This window comes from Halyomorpha halys, unplaced genomic scaffold (assembly GCF_000696795.3).
Source record: "Halyomorpha halys isolate HHAL.00 unplaced genomic scaffold, Hhal_1.1 Scaffold1270.1, whole genome shotgun sequence".
Classification (NCBI taxonomy): domain Eukaryota; kingdom Metazoa; phylum Arthropoda; class Insecta; order Hemiptera; family Pentatomidae; genus Halyomorpha; species Halyomorpha halys.
In genome coordinates, this window is record NW_027107315.1 from 40,595 (window position 1) to 47,331 (window position 6,737).

The 6,737-nt window shown below is 30.1% G+C and overlaps 1 protein-coding gene across 1 annotated transcript in view; it reads left to right on the forward strand.

Moving 5' to 3' along the window:
* The first annotated feature begins 498 nt into the window (after window positions 1–498).
* The window catches only part of LOC106689049 (uncharacterized), a 26,377-nt gene continuing 20,138 nt past the window's right edge, over window positions 499–6,737 (forward strand). Inside the window, exon 1 of the mRNA XM_014433802.3 lies at window positions 499–657. The gene's annotated coding sequence lies outside the window, so the exon portion shown is untranslated. The remainder of the gene's footprint in view (window positions 658–6,737) is intronic.

Consider the following 6,737-nt stretch of genomic DNA (forward strand, 5'->3'; position numbering starts at 1 on the left):
TATAGCATTGCTGAAATCCGGGTCCTAAAAGTTAGTAGCACAATACCTTACCACTGTGCCACCGCGATCTCATGTGAAAGTAAAAATACTATAAATAAGAATCATAAATCTTTCAATTTTCTGCTGCTGAATCTTGTTTTTTTACAATAGTACATTAACAATTTTTGAGGAATTTAAAATTCCCAACAAGCTGTGGAGGCCCCCAGCGTAGAACAAGCGGGTACCCCGGCCCTAAACACTGAGTGAAGAAGTATGTAGGTCATTCAATAGAGTCGGGATTGAACCTTTGGGTTCGATGAACCTTATTACTAAGAAGTGGGAGGAAGAATTTTCGGCTGAAATGGTCGAGCAGAAGCCGAACGACCTTGGTCAGGTGAACGAACGATCGCGAAAGATCGCTGCCCCACCTCTTTGGACCAACCCCTACTCCGCTAGCTCTCGACCAATGAGAAGCCGCCTCATCCCATTGACGTCAGAGGGTCCCCAACACGAGCCTACTTCCTCGAAGCTTCAGTCCCAGCTGAGGATCGACCAAGTTGTGACTTCTTTCCCTGCTCACTGTTCTGTGCTTCAGTTCTCTCTTCTCTCTGCAGCTTTTGCAAATTTGTCATTTTGTCTTGTTCTGAATTTTGTTTTGTCTTCAATTTTGTTCAAAATGTAAGTACAATTATTTTATTTTTCTAATTTTAAAGAGGTACATATAATCTTATATCCGATTTCTTAGCAAGTGGACTTTTAAAGTTATTTAGGAAAATCAAATGTGTGATATTTTGTTACATCGATTCATTTTACAGACTAAAACAAAATATACTAAGTATTCTCTTTAATTTTAGAATTTAAAAAAAAAAATCATCAAAATTTTGTTTCTTAAGTGACACTTAAACTTTTGTTTTTTTATATGGTGATCTAAATATAAGTGGAAATGTATTGCGCAATATGGTGCAATCTTACAAATTTTAATTTTTAACTTTTATTTATTACTTTTCCTTTTACAATTAAGTTCAGCCTATAATTAAACTACTGAATACTCCCCATTCATAAAACTATTTGTTTATAAATGCCTTTGTTATAATCCTCTTCGGATATCGTAGCATTAATTATATATTTCTTATTTCGTTTTTTATTTTAATTCAAACTATGTTATCCTAAAATTGCAATTCACTTAATGTAACTAACGTTTCAAATCTTTGTTCACGAAAAATAAAATTTCTATTTTTTTTTTTAAATAATTCCAAAACTCGCTGGATATTTTAACTAGTATAACTAATTACTGAAAATTTTTGAATCAATACTTAATTTTAAAAAAAAAATATTACAAACTTCAAATTAAGCCTAAATATAATCAAATAATTCATATATCTTAATTTAACACTTGTAACTGGCTTTTTTTTTTTTTTTAATTTTATTTATCATTTACGATTTTTCTTATCATATATCAGTTTTTTACTGCCAAAGTAAGGTTTATTCTATACTAAATTCAAATTTTTCAATCTGTTGTAGAAATCTTATTGTGAGAATTTATTTGTCAATTATAATTTCTAATGTAAAATCTCTAATGTTTTTATATGTTCAATGTCCAATTGTATAAACTAAAAAGTATCCTAAAGAGTAAGAAGTGTTAAATTATGAAACTTGATTTTTCATTTTTTTTTCATTTTCTATTCTAATTAGTGTTAAGTTAAGGGTGTGAAATTTTGTTATATTGATAATTTCCAATTTAAATGTTTCTCTATTCTTAACTTGATTATTTATAAAATTACTTTTTTTGTTATTATAATTTTTTTGATCGTATATTCCAGAAATGAGAACTATATGAAAACCTCAGTAATTGATTTTGATTGATTTTTCAGTAATTTAACAGTTTTTTAACAATCTTCAACTTTAACTTTTTAATAACTAATTTTTTACAATTTTAACAGTCATCTGAAAAGTGAGTGAAAATTCAGCGAAAAGTAGATTTTTATTTATAATTTACAAATCAAAGTTCTTGTTTGCCCAGAATTTAGCATTTATTTTTGTTTTCATTTTATTAATATTAAGTGTGAATATTACATTTTTTTTTTTTTACTAATGATTTAGAAATGAAAAATTAAAAGTGTCATAAGAATGTTTTTTACTTTTCAATGTGTCTTAGCGAGTTAATTATTTTTTTTACTTTTTTAAATATTTCTTTGAAGGTATGAATTCATTAATATTGTTAATTTAATTGTTTTTAATTTTATAACGTTTTTATGTTGTTGTTTTTTTTATGTGAATCTAATGATTAGAAATATGTCTGTAGTATAGAAACATGAAATTTATACATAATTCTTTTTTATATCTATTTTAAATAATTAATTATCCTGTTGAAAATTGCAAACTGTTTTAACTATACAAATCAAAGTTATCTTTATTATGTTATATAATTGTTATATAACATATTTTATTTTGAACTTGAAAGACTAAAAGGAACCAATACTTATGTTATAGTATTGGATATGAATAACAACTATTTTAACAAAATTAATCAGATTTATCCTGATCATTTAATTTAATTTTTATGTAACATGTTAAATATGTCAATCAAAAAACTAAAAAGAACCAATTTTAATGTTTTGTTAATCCCTACCCCCAACATATTTCCTTATAATCCGCTCCTAGCTCACTGATAGAACCTTTAAAGTAAATCATAACCTAGCCTACTCATCTCTCTTTTCTCAGTCCGCCGGTGTTCCTCAAAGTATCTTAGGACCCATTCTTTATACGGTTTATACAGCTGACATCCCAACCCACCCTAACACAGAGCTAACAACATACGCTGATGACACATGTATACTTTCTGTAAACAACGACCCAACTAATGCATCACAAACACTACAGGCACACATAACATCTATTGAAGAATGGTGTAAAAACTGGAGAATCAAAATAAATCCTGACAAATCCCACCAGATTACCTTTACTCTCCGTCGTAAACCTCTGCCCTCCTGTCCTACAGTATCCTTTCTAGATACACCACTAACGCCTGTTGAACAGATTCGATATTTAGGACTCCATCTTGACAAGAGACTGAAACGACAAGAAACTGCTCGTAAATTCCGATTGCTACAACACTTACTTGACAAACGCTCTAAACTTCCCATTCACTACAAAAAATTAGTATACACTACGATAATCAGACCAATTTGGACATATGGAATTGAGATCTGGGGCTCCACCAAGCCATCAAATTCTTCCCGCATCCAATCGTTACAATCCAAAATCCTTGATGCTCCTTATTACGTCACAAATAAACTCATTCACAAAGACCTTAACCTCCCATTCGTTACAGAATTGGCCCAAAACAGATATGCGTCTTTTCATTCCAAACTCCTTAACTATCCTAACCCATTAATTCTTTATCATTCATCCTTAACAATCCCTGATAATCCTCCGAAGCGTCTGAAAAGAAGATGGCCACGAGACCTTCTAGTTTAAATTAATGTTTGAAGTACCACCAATGGGTGGTTCCCCAAGATTTTCAAGTGTATATGAAACATACTACATATTTACCTATTGTATTATTTTGTACAGTTGTAAATTACAATAAATAAACAATAAAAAAAAAAATGTTTTGTTAGTATATGGAATGAGTGAATCTAAACAAAAACAAATTATGTAGAACAGTTTAGATGGATTATATGGAAACTTCAAGATAAATGTATATTTATTTGTTTTTTGCAATATATGGTCAATCGAATCCACTTAAAGTCGATTAATTTCGATAATAACATCGATAGCCGGCCTTGGAAGAGAACGAGCCGCAATGCGGTGGTGGGGGGCGGCCACAGTGACAGGCAGATTTTGCTGTGACGTCACTGGCTCCCTTCTTCTGTCTTCTTTTATTACCTCTTTGCATGACTCTCTTATCTTTTTTCAGAAAATATTCTATATTGGTTTGTAAAGATATACCTCTTCGAGGATTAAAAGTTTATATTTTTATGAATGTTTAACTGTGATAGCTTTAAAAAAAATTTCCAAGAATTAATTACGATTAAAAACTCCCATTAAAACATTTGTAAATTTGAATTTCCAGTAAATTTTACAATTTTAATTGGAGTTCTTACAAAACGACTATTTTGTACTCTAAAATTGTACCATTTTTCTACCCTAAAGGCGATTAATAAAAAAAAAAAAATATTGCTCATTAATAAATATAAGACTGAAACGTCTTGTAATAACAGTTCACAACCGCCACTCCAGTTGTCAAAACCTTTTAGAGATTATTATTATATTTCAATTACCAGCTTCATTATTCAATGAAGTGACCATAAACTTCACTCGCTTGAAAGACATGGACAAACCCCACTGATCCGTATGAGTAGAGATGTATACTTAATTTATTTTTTATAATTTTCTACCTTTACATTGCGGGTTGTAAGTTGTACTCATCTTATTTATTTTGTTGTTTATTGTTTTATTTCACCTGACAGACCTCCGAAAAATTTTTATTAGTGAATTTATTAATATTCAAAAGCTCAAAATATATGTATGCACAAAGATTAAACAAACCTTTTCTTCTTTAAACACTCTTATTTTTTTCTGTTAAGCGGTTTGAGAAAAAAAAAAATATTATATTCACTTTTTTTTTTTTTTTTTTTTATTATTTTTAAAAATAAGAAAACAAAATCTCGATTGTTGTACAGCATAGATTTTTATGCTTCGTATTTATCAATTCACGAATTTAATTGATGGTCGTAACATCGAATATAAGTTCTGGCAAAATAAATCAATATTAATTTTTGCCATGAGTATTGATTTTTAAACACTCTTGATTTAAACTGAAAAGGCTTCAATTATCAAAAATTATGTTGGTAAATTAATTGAACTAAAGCATTCGAAAAATCAGATTTTTCACACTCGTTATATAAAAGTGTCGACAGTATGTTCTTCCAACGATGATGTTCCGAAATAAAACTTATTAATTTAAACTCTTTATTAATTTCTTATAAATAATATTAAAAAAATATTATGTTAAATGTTTGTACTTTAATGGTAAAGTCCCATTGCTACCAAAATGTGCCTAATGCAGGTTTAGTCACCCCTTACCCCAGTGGAACGGTCCCTCCCCGTTCTTGTACCCCCTGGCTAGCGGTTCCTGGCTTAATATTGTGATCCTCACCTTCAGCGGACCCAGTCCACTCCCTAAAAATCCCATTTGGGAAAGGAAGGTCAAGTTGTGTTGTATGTATATATATATTTATGTTTTGCATATAAATCTTGTATATATTGTATTTGTATTGTCAATAATAATTTAGGAGGTAGGGAAAAAAAGGTTTAGCCAGAGAATACCAATAACAATCTGCAAGCCGTTGATAGAATTGATTAGGACATCATCAAATCAATATTAAGAAAAAAAAGGAAAAAAAAAAGACTGATAATCGAGGTTTATCTATTGCATTCCAACTTCTCCCACAGGAAATCCTGGGGATCCCTGGACACATGTGGCTGAATAGTGGGACTGTCCCACCTAAAACTAAACATCTGGAAACGATAACACCAGGACAGATATCCTTTGATGAATCCCAGTTACTCTGCGTAGAAAGAAATCCTGCAAGATAATCTAAGATATTATCGAATCGAATGAATTGAAAAGTTGCTCTAGTCTTCGATTTTTAACTTGCTAACAGTCCAAACGCTCTGTATGCATTTAGTTAGACCTTCGTGCAAATAGTTTCCTTTAGCGGCGCCGACATTCTCAGAAGTGCGCTATTAATAGGACAGATAGCGCCTGTTTTCTCTGAACTAAGATAGCTATTTCCTCTTGTATTTTGTTTTATTTAAGTTATTTTAAAACATATTTCACTGTTATATGTTTAAGTTAATTTTTCTGTCCGTTATTAATAATTACAACCAGTGCTATAAAACTGTTAATCCGTACATTTACGCATTTTATTCTTTTTAATGAAATGTTGCTTCAACACTTAAGTATTGCTAAAATTCCAAAGAGATTCTATGTATGGATCGAAGGAGGTTAAGAAAGGTTAATATCGATTAAGAGACGGACCATATTATATTCTTTTCTTTTTTTAAAATTTATTTATTGAAAATTAAAGCTGTTAAAAAAAACCAAAAGTAAATGTGAACACATGATAATCTTAAGAAAGCAACACCTAATGGTGGTGATTTGCTTTAAATTAAAAGATCCCCTGACCATCTTCTTTTTAGATGTCTCTGAGGATTATGAGAGATTGTTAAAGATGAGAGATTAAGAACTAATGGGTTAGGATAGGTAAGCATTTTTGAATGAAAGAGGTATATCTATTTCAATGCCAAATCTGCTGCGAATGGGTTGTTAATGTCTTTATGGGTGATTATATTTGTGAAGTTGTTAGGAGCATCAAGAATTTTACGAAGGATTTTGTATTAAAGGATTGGATACGGGAGGAATTTTATGCTTTAGTGGAGCCCCCAAAGTTCGATTCCCTACCTCCAAATATGTCTTATAATTATAGTATTTTGTAGTAAATGGGAAGTATAGAGCGTTTGTTTAGTAGTTGTAGTAATTTGAATATATTATTTTCCTTAATATCCAAAGCAAAAAATGCTAGTAAAAACTTTAGATTATGATAACTTTTTTTTTAAATTTCCCACATGCTCGTCCCTGCCTTCAAGCAAAATATTTTAAATTGTTTTCAGTATAATTTAATTTTCGAATTGCATATGGTTTTAAGATTTTTATTATATAACCATTACTTTCCTTCATATAAATATATTAT